Below are 18,469 nucleotides of genomic sequence, written 5' to 3'. Positions count from 1 at the left end.
TTAATTCAAACATTGCCACCTCTGGCCTTTCCTCCCTCTCCATCCCAATCAAGTAGAAAGATATCATTCTTTCCTTCTTTATATATCCATCACCTTCCCCTGAGTCCTGCATTTCTTCATTTACATATTTCTCTCCCCAACATAATGATTATCTTGAGAGCAGGACCATATCTTATTAAGTACATAGTATGGACTGAATAAATATTTGTGGAGTTGGTTAATAGAAAGCAAAGATTGTTAAATTATATTAGCAATCATCAGCGCGTCTGATTTATAAAATGATGCAACAAATTTTCAAACGAGACAAAATATCTTTTCAAAACAGCATCAAGAAGTGAGTGAACTTAACCATGCTCAATTAGCTCATAACAAAGCAAATGGGTGACTGGAATGATAATTCACACTACAGCATATTTGATGAACTAGTAGAAGAGAAATTCAGCCAAAGGAAGCCAGACAACTTTATCTCAGAAGAATTGGAAGAGAGGGGCTCTATTATCACATGGCATTTGCTTGATGCTGTTCCTATGTTTAGAAATGTACATAATAAGGACTCCAGGGATATTCCAGATTCTTCATTTAAGGTCCTGTGGCCATAATGTAACACTTGTGCTGAATTACCCTCTGTGCCAACCATTCAACTGCATGGGTTCCTTTGCCCCTGCCTGGTACTAGTACAAATCTTGGATCCATGGGAGCCCTTAGAGGCTATGATACTTCTGCTCCCATTCTCAATTTCAGGCATTACACAGTCATATGAGTGATATAAGTATGTGAGTCACAAGTAGACAATGATACACAACATACAGACAGTCCATTATTGACTGCACTAGTCCTGTTTGGCTTTAATGGAAAAGTTGTTAAAGTTGATATCAACTAGGATATGGTAAGATGGGCCATCTGTGCGTTACGTTGGAAAAATAAGTGGGAAGATTACTGAGGGACTCCATTTTCACTGTCATCTTTCTCCCATTTTAGGTTTTAATCTTGAGACTGTTTGCTTCAGGCTCATATATCTTGCTCTCTCTCTCTTTTTTTTTTAAATTTATTTATTTGAGAGATAGAGAGAAACAGCATGAGAGGGGATAGGGTCAGAGGGAGAAGCAGGCTGCTGAGCCGGGAGCCCGATGTGGGACTCGATCCAAGGACTCCGGGATCATGACCTGAGCCGAAGGCAGTCGCTTAACCAGCTGAGCCACCCAGGCGCCCGGGTATCTTGCTCTCTTTTATTTCCACATGTTTATGCCACACTCCTGTGTTTCTTCGGGGCCTGTAACATTTTATTTTATTTTTATTTTTATTTTTTAAAGACTTTATTTATTTGACAGAGAGAGCAAGAGAGCACAAGCAGGGGGAGCCGTAGAAGGAGAGGTAGAAAAACAGTATGGCAAGACTAGAAAATAAAAAAGCTGTCAGTTTTATATTTAAAAATTCTCTAAGCAGATATAGTTTTAGCAGAAGTTTCTTTAAAATATTCAGGGTTTGAACATTCAAGGCACAATTAATTTACTTGTAGTTGAAATTCTATCAGAACAAATAAGACAAGTGAGAACTGCTAATTGATTTTCATAAAGTCAGCAATGTGACAGTGATAGAACAAAACAAGAGAAAAATAGCCAGTAACATTTCCTATGGAAAGAGAAGTGACATAAGCTTTAAGAAATATTTTTTTAAGAACTAAAAACTTAATCTAGTCTGTGGTATCTCCTTTACTCCTTAAAGGTTTAGCTTTTGCTCATTGTACCTCTTTCTAACATTACTCCTCACATAACTGAAGGGTTCTAATACCTGTGTTAAATTGTCTGTTGGGAATTAAGATAGCCCCTTCTATTCTTTTATCACAAGGACTAAAAAGCGTGGTAACTACATATCTGTCAATGAAATGCAAGCTTGGGTGGGAAAAGAAACCGGAACCATTATTACTCCATTGGCAACAGTGATGAGGAGCCTCCTCCTCCAGGCTTTTAGAAAATGGTGGACATAAAATTTTGTTTTTAGGAGTGACTCGTCTGCTTCAGCGCTGCAACCACTGAGGTTTTTGGGGAAAACTTCCTGTGATTCTAGCACTTCTGGGCTTCTGAAATGGTGTAGCCCTTCCAATGGTTTTGTTTGCCCCTAATTCTCTGTATTAAGTCACTTCCAGCTGAAAATATCCAGAGTGATTAATTTTTTTTTTAATTGGCGTTGTTACACTCTTGACTGTTATTTGTCTCTGAAGTGGTCCTTGCTGAAAGATTTTAAGATATAATTTAGGGGCGCCTGGGTGGCTTAGTTGGTTATGCGACTGCCTTCGGCTCAGGTCGTGATCCTGGAGTCCCGGGATCTAGTCCCGGGATCGAGTCCTGCATCGGGCTCCCTGCTCGGCGGGGAGTCTGCTTCTCCCTCTGACCCTCCCCCCTCTCATGCTCTATCTCATTCTCTCTCTCAAATAAATAAATAAAATCTTTAAAAAAAAAATGGGGCACCTGGGTGGCTCAGTCGTTAAGCGTCTGCCTTCAGCTCAGGTCATGATCCCAGGGTCCTGGGATCGAGCCCCACATCGGGCTCCCTACTCTGCAGGAAGCCTACTTCTCACTCTCCCACTCCCCCTGCTTGTGTTCCCTCTCTCGCTGTCTCTCTCTCTCTGTCAAATAAAAATCTTAAAAAAAAAAAAAGATATAATTTGAGCAGGTGTCTGACTTATTCATATTTGATGGTGATAATGATCTCACTATCACACAGGAATAAATATTGATAATTCATGACATGCATGGAAAAATAGCTCATTAAATTATTGTGTACATCTACCTGGAATAAAGTGTCTATTAAAGGCAAGGATTTTGGAGAGAAATAGCTTCTGCAATGCAATATTGTTGTGGAAATGACTATAAGAATTTGTGGATGGCTGAAATTTCTCATTACACAAGAGAACTAACAGGAAATAAATAACATTCCTGAATTGTATCCTTTATAATAAACTGGTGAATCTAAGCAAAGAGTGTTCCTGAATTCTGTGCTTCATTCTAGCAAAGTATCAAACTGGAAGCTGGAATCATGGGAACCCCAACTTATAGACTGTCACTCAGAAGTACAGGAGTTCCAAGAGTTGTGAGTGGTGTCTGAAGTGGGAGACAGTCTTTGGAGACTGAGCCTTTTACTGAGACCCTTTGATGTAGGTTCTGCATTAATTCTGGGGAGTTAGTGTCAGAATTAAATGGAATGGTTGGACACCTAATTGGTGTCTGAATAACTGGAGAATTGGTTGATGTGAGAGAAAAACACACCCACTTGGTGTCAGAAGTGTTGTGAGCAAAAACAGACTAAATGCTATCCTATGAGATGTGTTATATTCTCTGACTTGGCACTGTAGAGGATGTTCCTTCTTCCATAACTATTGATCTAGAAACCAATAGGTAGAATAGCATTAGCTCCCTCACCATTACACTAATATGTCACAAAATTTTGTGTTCCAAATTTGCAATATTGGTTTCTACTAGTTTATCATTCTTGGGTGATAAGAGAAAGATAATTCCCTCTGGGGACATAATGGTTCCATTTGAGGGAAAGTTAAGCTTTCATACGGATGTTTTATGTTTCTCATTCCTCTGAACAAATAGACCAAAAAAAAAAATACTGAACAGGCTGAGATGAGTCTCCAGATTGTCCCTTATACAATATGGATAAACAGGGTTTTCAACCCCAGAATATTACTTCATAGCAAGTGTTCATTATTAATCAGAGCCTATAGCAGCCCAACACATATAGGAACAGTAGAGAATGTGTCAGAAGTTTCATGAACGTGTGGTGTGGTTTAAAAACATGATCAGCTGTGATGCTGAGGGCAACAGAGAGATCGAATGAACAGTGGAAGAACAAAGTTATCAAATTCAACAGTAGCCTAGTGGCCAGTTGCAACAACAAATACTGCAGTAGTTATGTATATTTACCTTTCTTATTTCATTTGTAAATAACAAATTGACTTGTACTTAATTGTCTATTTATTTTCCTCTCCTCCTACTGTAACTGCTTCATATAAAAACATTGCTTGTGAACAATCATACAGTTAAGTCTTAAATTATAAAATATTAAAAAAATTAATTGTGCCTGAAGAATAATCATAATTCAGATGAATGTAGTTATAAATGGAATTCTTTTCTTCCTTTTTGTTCCATGTGAACGGATTTATTTTAGCAAACATAGTTGTATCCCACTATGGAAGTATGATGCTGCAGTCTGGGTTTAAGAGAGTATTATGAAGTTTAGTATTCTGGATTTATTAGGAAATCCTTTTTGGATCAACACCTGTGGAAGAGAAAGGGAAGAAACAAGATGAGTCAGAGGGAAAAGTTGAGTTGCAATGGTCAGAGGTCAGCTCCCAAGGTGAGCTCTGGATCGGAATGGCTTAGCAGACTCATCAGATGTTGGCTCCCAATCACCTAGACTTTCTCCATGACAAGCCCCTGTGTGTGCACTTCCCCTGGAGGGACAGAATATTGAGTGAAGTAACCCTCTGCCGCAGAGGCAATCCCTGAAAGGCCTCATAGCACTCACAACATCTGGACAACAAAGTTTGACTTTGAAGAGGAGGGGACCCGAGTAACATGGCTCCAATCCATGTGCCCCGCACACGTTGTTGCTGGTGTGGTTGTTTCAATTTAAATATGCATTTGAGGCTATGATGGAAGCATCGCCGAAGGGGTAAACTGTACCTATTTTTCTGTTGGCAATTTAGTCCTTATGCTTTCTTGTCTGTTACTGGATCTGGAAGCTTGAGAACTACATTCTGCCAATTTGAGGAAATCATGTGAGAATTTGAATGTGGAAGAGAAGCAGAAGCAATCATAACTTCTGTGGCTGCAGCAGACAGACGGGTGGATTTTGTAGGATGTGAGGTTTTGCCAGTGGCTCCCAGCTATTTTCCTGAAAAACACCCACTTTCATGCTGCAGATGACTGAGAACATTGGTGAGAGTTGTCTGTGATTCCTGACTTTTTTGATTTCTTGGTGCTTCCTTCCCCAATCCATCCTATAACGATGTAAGTTTCGACTTCTCTATATTAAACAGCTTTAAGTTCAAAATACTAGAGGGATTTGCTTCATCCTGTCTCTCCGCCCTCCTGGTTTGTTAAATTACCTTAGTGACTCACCCTTTGTCATATCAGCTGCAAGCTTTCAACAATATTAATGTAAAACAACCCAGTTTCTGACACCAAACTCCTGAATTTCCAGCTTTATTCATCTAGTTATGTCACAATGACTCCAACTAATAAATGAAATAAACAGAACTGACAATCTGCCAGTCTTACCACAACTCACTTATGTCCTTACATGTTACTTGATCAGTTAAGAATCCACAGTCCATTGTTATAAATATTCACTTACATTTGTCTTCGGCTCCCTTACTCCTCTCTCACTTAAAAATCCCAAGCCTGATTGAATCTACCTCTCTTGAGGGAAATCTACATTAAATCAGATCAAATCTATGACCAATAGCCTTAAATGTATTCTTACCCTTCCTGGTAAATCCTACCACATTTCCCAATTTACTCTCCCAATCTCCTGCATTATTATTTTATAGTTTTTCCTCTTCCCTTGAATCTGATATAGTTTCTCATCTATCCTCATCCTCCATAGAAAATGTAGGCAATCCAAACAAGAATTTTTCCCAACTGCTTCCAACATCCCCCAGACACTATGACCTGGTCCCCCCTAATCCTTCCTATCCTCCTGTTACTATGGATGAACTGTTTATATTTTGATCAAAGGCAAAATTTCTTTTTTTTTTTTTAAGATTTTATTTATTTATTTGAGAGCGAGAATGAGAGAGAGAGAGCACATGAGAGGGCGGAGGGTCAGAGGGAGAAGCAGACTCCCCGCTGAGCAGGGAGCCCGATGCGGGACTCGATCCTGGGACTCTAGGATCATGACCTGAGCTGAAGGCAGTCGCTTAACCAACTGAGCCACCCAGGCACCCATCAAAGGCAAAATTTCATGTGCACTTCAGGTTCCATGTCTCCCACTTGCTCATGACCATTGCTTCAGAAAGTTCACTGTCTCTGTCCTGTGTCACTAAGTTTTTCTCTTTATAAGAACAATCCATAAGGATCATGCACAACAGCACGACAAATGACATTAATTTCTTCCATCTTATAAGCACAAATACTCCTCTTTTTCATCTTATGACAGTCTTTAGGTACCACCCCATTGCTCTGCTCCTATTGACAAAAAACTTCTTGACAGCATTTGTCTGTCTAATTCCTGTCCTCCTTTCAGCTCCACTACAGGGAGTGACGGGTGGGGAGCAGTTGTGTGTGTATGTGTGTGTGTATGTGTGTGTGTGTGTGTGTGTGTGAGAGAGAGAGAGAGAGAGAGAGAGAGAAAGGTCATCAACAACTTCCATGTTGTTAAATCCAATGGTCATTTCCCAGTCCTATTTTTATTTATCTTATCTGCTGCAATTGCCACAATTCGTCCCTGTTCATTGAAACACTGCCTATACTTGCCTTGTAGGAAACACTCTTATCCCTCCAGTGGACTTTTTTTAAATAAAGGCAGACTGCCAAATGCAGCGCCTCATTTGGATGTGTCTGGAGTCTGAGAAGCTTGACTCCCCTACCTTTGCCTACAAATGGACCTTCAGAGCTTGTTTGGATGTTCGAGTAGGGTAACACAGCTTCTTGTCTACCTTTGATCACAGAATGGTCCTCCTCTATAGAGGAAGGCCATCTTCTTCCACTGAGTGCGCAACTTTGGGAGGGATACATGTGGAATGATGAGAGAGTAAGAGGACACCTGCCTAGCCAAACAGATCAGCCAAATCAACCCTGGCAATCACTCAGGTGACAGATGCCACAGCCAGATTGCCCTCACATCCTACAAGATTCTTCAAACCTATACTGCTACCATGATGATGTCTTCAAATTCAAGCATTGTCTATATGGTAATGAGTCTCATATTTAAATCTCCTGCTCAGACCTCTTCCTTGAACTATATCTAGCTGCCCACAATGCATCTCCATTTAGATGAGAAGTTTATCAAACTTATTTGTTCAGAATTGAACTGATCTCCACTTGTGACAAACTTGTTTTTCCCCCTCCTTTTTTCTATTATGTAAATATCAACTGTATCCTATCTAGTTGCTTATGCCAAAAGCTTAAGAGTTTTCTTTGACTTCCTCTTTTTTTTTCTTTTCTGCAACAAGTACAATCTCTTAAGCAAATTCTGTCATTTGTATTTACAAAATGTATTTCTATCCTAACCACTTCTCAACATCTCTACCTCCACCACCTAAGCCAAGTTCTCATCATCTCTTACTTGGATTATCGCAATGGCTTTTGCCTTTGCTGACCTTTCATCTCTTTCCAGGCAACCTTTTAAAAATATAATGCAAATAATGCCCTCGTTTAATGAAAATCCCATCGGTGATTTTGAATCATACAGCTTCTTAATGGGCCCTACTTGATAATCTCCCCCCCCCGCCCCCACCCCCACCTTAAGTATTGTTTTTGAATTCACCTTTCAATCCTCTCTTCTAACTCAGTGACCTCTCGGCTATTCTCAGAATGAACTAGTACATGTCTTTTCCTTCTGCGCTGTCTCTACCTAAGACACGCCCTTCCCAGTTATTGCATGGCTCATTCTATCACCTCTTCATGCAAATATTTCCTTCTCAGTCATAGTCTCTCTGTCCATTCTGTTTAAAACAATGAAGCACACACATACCACTCCTGGCACTTTCAACTTCTTTTCTCTCTTTATTTTTTCTGCACAGCATTTAGTACCATATAACCTACTATCATTTGACTTACTTATTGCTGATATCTCTCCTCCAAAACATAAGCAACATAAGGTCAGGGATTTTTAAACTTTTTTTCCACTGTTAATATTCTTATCACACATATATTACTGCCTTTAACCATAATAAGTTCACAACAAATATTTACTGAACTAATGACTTTGTAAAATAAATATATCAAAGGATAAAACTATTTGATTATATCAACTGATTACCAAAAAAACCCCATTTTATGACATTATATATATATTTAAAATTTTTATTTATTTATTTGAGAGAGAGGAGAAAGAGAGAGAGCAAGAGGAAGAGGAGGGGCAGAGGAGAGGGGCAGACTCCCTGCTGAGTGAGGAGCCCCAGGTGTGGCTCGATCCCAGGACCCTGAGATCATGACCTTTGCCGAAGTCAGACACTTAACCGACTGAGCCACCCAGGTACCCCTAAATAAAATATTTAACTGTACTGATAAATAATATAAAAAAATCACATATTCAAAGAATAGGATATATAAGAAAATAAAAAGTGAAAATAGAATAGAAAATCATAATGTATGACCAAATTTGTTATAAAAGAAAATGGTTGTTAAAGACTTGAAGAAAGTCTATACAATATTAACAGCACTGTCCTCTGGTTGATGAAGTTATTGTTAATTTTTGTACTTTTTTTAAATTAGGGTTTTGAAATTTTCTAATATACGCATTATTTTTAATTCCAATGATAAAAGTAGTACATTGCCTTAACCAAAATTTAGTGAAATTTGCTTTTGTTTTTCCTCAGCTACCAGAAAACTTAGAGAAAAGTCAATTACCTAATTTTGTAATCTGTTCATCTCTAGTGACTGATATCAGTCCGTAGATAGTTTTATTTCTGTTTGGCAATAGATAAGCAAAGGTTTGCCATATGCTTTCAGATGTAAGTTGCTTTAGGTTCTCTTAAATGTGGTTAAGGGAAGATAAAATATAGACCATACTAATAGAAATAACATTTTTGCTAGCCTTGCAATCATATCAACAGATTCATGTACTGCCAATTGTGTGTTAAGCACATACAAATTGTCTGCTCTGTGTATTATCTATTGAAAGGGCTATTGCTAACCATACTGCATACTTCCTGGACATCTTTCTTATCATCTAGATAGTGTGTACACAGAGAATGCAAACTAATTTTAATGTGCACTGAAGCAAAATATTACCAGGAAGGTGAAGCTACTAAAATATATAGCATATAAATTGTTTGCAAGCATTCATGACTTTATGATATCAGGCATTCTGGATGTTCCACACTCTGCACCTCCCCATTAGTAGAGATAACTGAGAGATGAGCATTATGTTGGTAGAAAATAAAAAAGAACTTATGTTTACTTCCATCTTATCCGAGCAATAATCATGCTTACTTTGAGGTATTCAGAAGGAAAAAAGTCCACCATTTTTAATGCATTCTACCACCACACACCTACTGTATTTGACCGTAACTATGCCTGAAATTGCACAAATGCTCCCAAAGCACCCAGGAATTTCCTTCTATTTTTTTGTTTAATATATACTTCCCTCATGAGATTATAAAATCCACAAGGTCAAAGATTCATCCACTTTGTATAGAATCCACTTTGTATCTGAGGTCTCTGAGTAGATGTCACAGTGCTTGGCACAAAAGGTGCACAATAAATACTTGTTAAAATATACTTATCAGCACTCATGTGCACACGTGCACACACACACAGATACACACACAGACACTCTCTAAGGTCATCATGTGTTTTTTAGAATTCTTTAAGAAATTTATGTGTTTCTTCTAAAAAAAGAAAACTATTTCTTAATCATTGCTGCCCTTGTTACAACGTAGAACATAATAAAATGGTTTATATTAATATTACTGTTCTCTGATGAGAGAATATTTTTCCTCCTTCTATAAAAACAATAATGTGGAATGTTTACCATGACATTGCAAAGCAAATAATCTGTGTCCTAAAACAACCAGTGATACCCTCAATAGCATTTCTAAAATAGAACTAAATATCTTTTCCTTTAAAAGTAGTTCATGAATTCATACGTTTCATTTGCTTAGCATTGAGTCTTCTATACCACCTTCCTGGGTAAAAGTAATTTTAAACCCTGTGGCCTGGGACCACTGGATTAGGCAAAATGAAAGAAAAGTAGCTGAGGTGGGAAGGATGTAGACAGTAGTTGTAATGTGTCCTCTTCCAAACCCTAATTTCCACTTTCCAATTTTAGGAGTTTAGCAGCCAAGTCTCTGCCTTAGCTCCTCTTGAATTCAGTTATGATGTGTTTCTTTAGCCTTAAAATCTTATTTAACGCTTATTTTGAGTAACAAGTTTTTTGCTTGCCTATTTCAATTTTAAATGAGACCATTGCTCCGAGGGTGATAAGGAATACAGCATCAGTAGGTAATGTTATTTTTCCTTGCCAATTTCTGGACACTGTGACAGTGCAATGCATATTTCGAGGTGGGCCAAATTGCTAGAGAATTCCAAACCTTTATAGGTTACTTCTGTTACTAAAGTAAGTGACCCTGGAGTAGAATAAGAATCAAGCCCAGCTGATAGTCCTAAGGCTGTAAGAGGTCAAATTAATTCACTTACCAGGTCCTCTCCAGCATTTGTCCCCAGAGAACTTTCCCCACCACCACTTCCATAGCATTTATTTTTCATTGTCACTGGGTGCAATTCTTTGTCATGTTAGCCATTTCATCAGTGCAAGGGGAAATGCTCCTTCGTAGCTCTTTGATTCATGACCTGAACACCCACATGCCTGCTCACTTTATGAACTCAGGAAATGGACTATAGAGAGAAGTATAAACCATAGGATTTCAGTCCCCATCTAAGCTGGCACACGGGGCAGAAACTTTTCTCCTTATTTACCTTCTCCTGTTTCTCCTTCTCTTTCTCCTATTTAGTTTTCCCTTTTCATGGACGTCTACACAATAAACTTTAATTCCTTCTCTAAATTCCCCCAAATATTTCCATAGCTGAATATTCCATACATTGTTGGGTTTGTTTTTGGTTCTTGCTTTTCATCCAAAACTGAGTGTTCTGAGCAGGGATATCCCTTATCGTAACAGAGTGATCAATTCAAGGGTATTTTTTTATTGTCCAGGCCTAGAGAGCCAGATTATCTGACTATATAGCAAAGCTGTGGGCTACAGATCAAGAATGTGAGAATCCAAATATTTCCTAGAGGGTAGGAACTTCAATTTCACTGCTGAATATACAACTTTCATCTCTTGCCTTGCCTTTCCCCATCAAGAATTAACTATATTAAAAGCATATTCTTGCTGGTTTCCAAATAGCAATGCAGCCCTCAATCCAGGAAATCCCATCAATAGATCACATAGCTTGCTTTGCTGTGGCTGGGAGAGATTCAGTGGTTTAGGCCATACAGCTATCAGTGCAGGAAGGTCTTATAAGGCCTCTATTATTGACACTATAAACAAATAATATAAATGCTCTTGAATGTCCTTGGAGATTACTCCTGAATATATCACTTCCATTTTGTAACTCAACCTTGTTATGAAACCCTCTTCCTATTTAAAAGTCTCTCTGACACCACTAAGATAGGATCAAAATTCCTAGCCTAAAAATCATCTGATGTCCTTCAGGGATGGTGTGTATCAAAGTACAGTAGGAACAAGCAAGAAATTGTCTTTTAAGTACATTACAATAAACATCTAGATATCCAGTTCAAAACACAGAAATGCCTACCAATTTCTACCAAAGGTCCCAGTCTGTGTAGGTTCTGATATTCCTAATATCGATGAGAAGTTAGATCATAAGGACCTCTATAACAGCTTTTGCCACTGTCCTCTCTATAAGTGTTAACCAAATCTATAAGGCTATAGCAGGTCACCTTAGCTTGTGGCCCATCCTGTAAGTCTTTTTTTTTTATTATGTTATATTAATCACCATACATTACATCATTAGTTTTTGATGTAGTGTTCCATGATTCATTGTTTGCGTATAACACTCAGTGCTCCATTCAGTATGTGCCCTCTTTAATACCCATCACCAGGCTAACCCATCCACACACCCCCCTCCTCTCTAGAATCCTGTAAGTCTTTACCATATAGGTACAAACTGAAACTATTGGAGAAACCAACTTACTTAGTCCTGGGTAGTCTATGTTAAGTTCCAGGAATGGTCTACCTTACACCCTGGCCAGATAGAGCTTTTAAAAGGTAATTCATGATCATTAAATTGCTGGCCTCAACCATTTCTTTAATCAGAGCAAGGATCTTTTGTTTTCTGTTGCCCTCCTAGAGTTCTGAGTTGCTTTAATGTTTACTAACAAAGAAATATTAATGAAGCAGTTTAAACTTTCACATTTAACATGGTAAATTGAAACTAAGTGAAAAGAGTCTTGGTTAACATCCTTAATAAAAAGAGTAAAGGCAACATACTCCATTCATACATAATATCTATCTCAGTTATGCACTTAATTAAAGGCAGTGCCATCACTGGGATATTTCTAATGATGCTTTCCAATTCTTAACTTCATTTCCACTTTGGTTTCTTCCATCACTGCATCTCCACACCCACCTAGTTTATTATTAAGACCTTTATTTTACCTCTTCTATTCACATAGGAATTGACCTCTCAATTTTAACAATCCTCAGAAGTTTTGCCTTGCAACTTCAGGCTACTTTATCCTTGTACATAGCTTAAACCTCCTTTCCCCCATTGTTGTTAAGCAATTTCTTGTCAACCTCAACATTTTGTTGTTGCTCGCTTCTTTGTTGGGTTTTCTAAAACTGTTGTTCTTCTAGATCATGATCCTTACCATTGGGTTTGAATTCCTCCAGACTAAGGTAAATAGAACAAATTTACCATGGTACTTTAAGAGCTATGAGTAGCGTGGTACTGAAGTGGGTGTGCACTTCTGCTTCTCATGAAAGCCATCAAGGGCCTGTAGCACATGTAACAACTTTGCACTTTCTAAGAGAGTGTTATGTGTATGGTGTAGGGATGGGGATGAAAGAATGCCCCCTCAGGGAAGGTCTGTGAATCCACTTAATCCACTGCAGTTGACCAGCTGTCATACTATCTTCAATGAGTCTTCTCACAAAATGTCACTGCCACATCTTGATTGATAATCTACCCAGTCTCTTTCATTTAGTAGTATCTGGAATTAGCAATGTGTTGTATTGATTGTCAGTTCTAAACAACCACACCAATGATTCACTAGGCTACTGAGGGTCTTTCTTATATCCAAACTCTATCACAATATATCTTTATGATTCAGTAGTTCGTCTTCATCTCTAACTACCTATATAGTTTTTATTATAACCAAAGGCCTTAATAGAGTTATTTTGTGTATGAACATAGTATCTTTCCGGGTACAACATAAGCATGAAAAGATCTTCTAGTGACAGGAAAAATCACCATTATGTTCACCATCTCCTCCTCAGTTAATGTGATGGCTTTGATCAGGACAACAGAGAACAGAATTGTTTTACTGTCTTCCCTTTTGCTTGCCCCTTCTGGTCTAACCAGTTTCTCCAGGTCAGTCTAAATATAATTCTTCCATACTATATTGATTAAATTTATGCCCATCAACTACCTCAACACGTTTTTCTTTTCTTTTTTCTTTTTCATAGCAAGGATGATTGGCAATCATCCTGGCATCAGATACTCATCATGCTTTTCCATGCAAAGCTGTTATGATTTGTGGGTCTAAAAGCCAATCTGGATCATAGAATTAATAAGGAAACCAGTTATCAAATCAGGCTTCCATGAATCAGTTGCTCCTTAGTATCAGGTTTTATTTATAATATTAAGGATACAACCTTAATATTATAGCAAGCAAGAAACACAGACAAAGCAGGGACTTCTAGATTTGAACAACATAGTTAACAAATGTAACTGACTGATAGATGCAAGCCTCTCCTGACATCAAAGTGAACTCACTATTTTCAAATATTCACAGAACTTTTACAAGACTTGACTGCATACTGGGCCAAGAAGCCAGTTTCACCAAATTTTAAAAAAGAATCTGTATCATGCATACTTCAGTCTTTGACTATAGTACAATTAAGTTTTAAAAAATCAATAAAAAAGAAAAAAAAGTCCAAAATATTTAGAAAATTTAGAACATACTTCTAAATAACTCATAACTAAACAAATCATAATAATTTTTGAAAATTAAAACAGTAATAATAGAGAAAAATGTAGTTTAAATGTGCATAAGAAAAAAGTCTAAAAATTAATGAAATAAGCTTATTATAAGAACAGAATTAATTTCAATGAAGTACAGAAATGATATAATAAGAATTACCATAGGAGTTAATGACGAGAACTATACAACGAATATCAACAAAAGTGAGAGTTGGCTTTTTGAAAATAGATAAATCTGTGGTATAATTGATTAAGAAAAACTGAGACACAAATGAATAATTAAGAGGATTAAAAAAGGGGATATAACTAAATCAATGCCAGATAATTAAAACAATAAAATATGAACATTAAAAATTTTATATATGACTTACACAAATACCTATATAGAAAAAATTAAATTCCTCCCTCAGACCATACACAAATACTGATTTCCCATTGATTAAAATCTTAAGTGTAGAAAGAAAATTATTAAATCATTTAGAATGAAATATAGAAAATATATTTAAGGCATGTATTGGGATATAAAAAAAATCATTCCTCCTAAACTTCCAGCTTAGAATTATATGACATCAAACATGCAGAGAACTAAGCCTTGCTGTGATCAAATATCCACACTGGGGCTTCTCACCATCCTCCTTTTTTTTTTTTTAATGTTTCACCTTCTATCTTGATTTCAACTTCTGTGTTTACTTGATTTTAACCATTCAAAATATGTAATCCTATCTTTTCATTTCTCTGACTTTTCTCCATCAATCTTGACCTGAATTCTCCCTTTGCCTGTCACTTCTATTGTCATACCCTGGACTATTTTATGACTAGTAGCTGTAATTTCAAACATGCCACTCTGACCACCACCTCTGAATCCGGCAATTAACTCCACTTAACAGCATCCTAAAATCCATTCATCCTTTCTACCTTTTCCCATCCTTTCGTATCATCATGATTTCACTTCCCTTTTAAAACCAAATTTTATAGACAACAATTATTATCTCTCACATGTTTATATTTTTATCCATTGACACTCTCTCACTTCCATATACTCTTAAGCAATAACACTCCCCTGGTTAAATCAGACAACTTTATTCTGGCAACTGTGCAGCTAGTGTAACTCAAGAAAAATAAACAATTTGAAATTAATGATTATCCTCAAAACCCATTGTAATCAGGCCTTAGTCATCACAAATACATCACTGGCTTAAACTGAAATTAATATCTCCAAACCAGCCACTTCTCACCTACCATGTTACAACTAGTCTGGATTCTCTCTGGAATAGTGCAATATTTTTCTAACTGGTCATTTACGTCTGCTCTCCTTCAAGGCTTTCTCCAAATGACAACCAGAGTTAAAATGTAAGTCTACTAAAAACCTGTTGGGGCGCCTGGGTGGCTCAGTTGGTTAAGCGACTGCCTTCGGCTCAGGTCATGATCCTGGAGTCCCGGGATCAAGTCCCGCATCGGGCTCCCTGCTCGGCAGGGAGTCTGCTTCTCCCTCTGACCCTCCTCCCTCTCATGCTCTCTGTCTCTCATTCTGTCTCAAATAAATAAATAAAATCTTAAAAAAAAAAAAAAACCTGTTAATGGCTTTTCAGCTCCCTCAGAGTAGAAGTTAAAGTTCTTATAAAAGTCTATGAAACCCAGTATGCCTCATATACAGACACATAGAAATCATACACAAGAATGTTCATATCACTATTATTTGTAATGCTAGATACTGGGCAAATAGGATGGTCTTTAGAAATCTACATTACTCCTTGTTGCTTCAGAAACAGAAATCATTGTGTTTGGTAAAGTTGGAAAAGTATTGGTCATCATTTAATCCAACCCAAAATTAGGGGTGAAATAATAAAAGAGTAAAATCTCTAAGCTGTTGCATCTAATGTTAATAATACAAGAAGAAACATGGTGGCAGTGAGGGTCAAATCTCTTTTTATCTCTGGTCGAGCCTAGCTTTCTCTTCCTATAGCAACAAAGATGGATTATATAATCATGTTCACCATAATTAAAGTAGGCATAACACTGAAAGAAACAGATTCAAGAGAGTAGCCAGCTTTGTGCATACAATAGTATTAAATTTCTATTTTCCTCCATGCCTTTCAATCTATCTCAGTTTGATATTTTACATATAGTAAATATTCAATGCATTTTTAAAAGAAAATAAAATTCTTTGGGTATCATTATACATAAATTGACAGAACTGAATCTTTCTAAGCTCCATGTGATGCAGCTTAATTTGTCAGAAATAAAAGTATAATGTTTGGAGTCGAGAGACATAGACTTGAATCCTTGTTCTGAAATGTACTAGTCATATTATCTACTTTCTTTTTAGACCTCTATGACTTCAGTTGTAAACAAATCTACATTACATTGATTGACATTGAAAGATTAGTATGCAGTAAGTTACTGGCAAACAATAAGTACCCCCAACTTGTGGCTTGTACAACCATTTATAAATATGAAAAAAATAAAGACTCTTTCACACAGAAGATTCCATGCTTTGCTCCCCCCCCATCTTTAGCCTGTACTTTTTACAGACCTACCAGATACTATTTAAAATTTTTGTTGTGATAAGCACTGGGTGTTATATGTAAGTAATGAATCACTGAATTTTACTCCTGAAGTTAATTTTACACTATAAGTTAACTAACTAGAATTTAAATGAAAACTTGAAACGTTAAAAGAAATTTTAATATGACCTGCTATGTTAGTGCATTGCATTTTGAGAACCATATGTAATGTTGTTTCTGTTTCTGTTTTCCCACCATTATATTGCCCTATGATTTTAGCATATTTTGGTTTTGTTTTAGTGGTCATGGTATAAGAAAATAAAAAAAAGTGTTTTAAATTCTGATACATTGTAAATACTAAATTACTGATAGCTATTATTATTATTATATCCATATGATTCATTTGTAAGACATGAGATATTAAGATAGTCAACCAAATCCTGAACTTGAAATTATAAAATGTACAAGGAATAGTAAATACAGTATTCATTTGTCTCTGTTATATAACACAATCAAAGCACATTTCATTTTGAGGGGTTATATTTAAATAAGTTATTGACATATTTTATTTTTAAGATAACTCTTAGGTACATGACACTTTGAAAACATGAAACAACAATGTTATTAGAAAAATAGTTAATAGTTACCATCAGGAATTTCACATAAGAATTTGTTCTAGTCATTAAGTAATAGGTGTTTGATCTACTTTAGGTTTACTTACACAATATCTTTAAAATATCATCCTTTTAATGCCTCAAAAATAAACAAACAAAGAAGGTAACATTATAGATTGCATTACACATGATTTTTCATAAGATATCAATTGTATGTACATTTATATGTATATATGTAGTATATAGTGCTTATGTAATATATGGAGAGCATGTATTATATATAAATTTTAAATGCCCAAGTATCAAATTATATACATATACATGGCTTTTAGAAAATATCTTGGCACATATACAGTCAAATACAGTTCTCATTTTGGATGTGGTGAAATAATAGTTCAGGAGAATAAATTTCATGCTTATGCACATAATGCTTATATACACATTCATGCTTATGTATTTAAAATTAGTTAGAAAGCAAGGTTACACATTCATTTCTTTTTTTCAGTCATTCCAGTTAAACCATTGCTAGTATTTGAGAGAAGTTCTTTTTTTTATTTATGGAAAAGTTTATCATAGCATAAAAACACATGTTTATATAGCTTTAGAATAAACAATGGTAACTTTCATACACCATTTAGAAATGGTTGCAACCACTTACATTCTGAGTTTATTCATGAAACACATAGAGTTCCTGTACTATATTTTCTCCTTCTTCCTTCTCCATAGGGGCAAAAGGACTATAAATTTACCATCTGCTCTAAGACTTTTTGGTCATAAAGACTGCAGTTAAAACTATGTTAATAGCTCAGTTCAGACAAGAATGATTCCTTAATTTTCATTTCTTATAGGGTAAGTTTATTAAATCCATTAAAGCCATTTTATTACTCCATAAGGCTACTCAGGTTTTTGTTTGCTTCCATTCTAAAATTCCAGACAACATTCTATGTATCTGTTATCGTCATAATTTCATTCTTACAAAGCCTATTTTTTGTAACATTCTGTCTCACATATTTAACTGTTAAAATAAGTTTTAAATGGTTTATTTTAGAGAGGTAGGTTGTTACTAAGATTAATTTTAATATTGAATACAAATATATATCATCGAGGAAAATAATTCATCTAGGAGTCTGTTTATGTCCAGTACCATGCTGTAAGCATCTACATAATGGAGTATACATAGGACCACAAAGATGAAAAATATAATTCTGGAGCTGCTTAATATTTACTGTGACAAAATCTGGAAAAGGCACAAAACCCCGCTATAACAAGCATGTTATAGAGCACACATATAAATTCCTACAGGGAAAATATTGTCAGGCTTTTGTCCTCAGTTTCTGGTTTAGTGTTGAGTACAGAGTAAGATGTTCATGCTTTCAGTTTTCAGCAAAGCGCTTTGGGGAGATAGAAGAGGGACAAAATATGTTTGGGAGCATTGGGAAAGGTTTATTGGAGG

At 36.3% G+C, this 18,469-nt stretch overlaps 1 pseudogene; it reads right to left on the bottom strand.

The window, feature by feature from the left end:
• Positions 1-467: 467 nt before the first annotated feature.
• On the bottom strand, positions 468-10,439 carry LOC110577353 (annotated as a pseudogene).
• Between the last annotated feature and the right edge of the window lie 8,030 nt (positions 10,440-18,469).

The sequence above is a fragment of the Neomonachus schauinslandi genome, chromosome 6 (assembly GCF_002201575.2).
Source record: "Neomonachus schauinslandi chromosome 6, ASM220157v2, whole genome shotgun sequence".
Lineage (NCBI taxonomy): Eukaryota > Metazoa > Chordata > Mammalia > Carnivora > Phocidae > Neomonachus > Neomonachus schauinslandi.
Note: the sequence above shows the minus strand (reverse complement) of the source record. Positions and strands in the feature narration are given on the sequence as shown.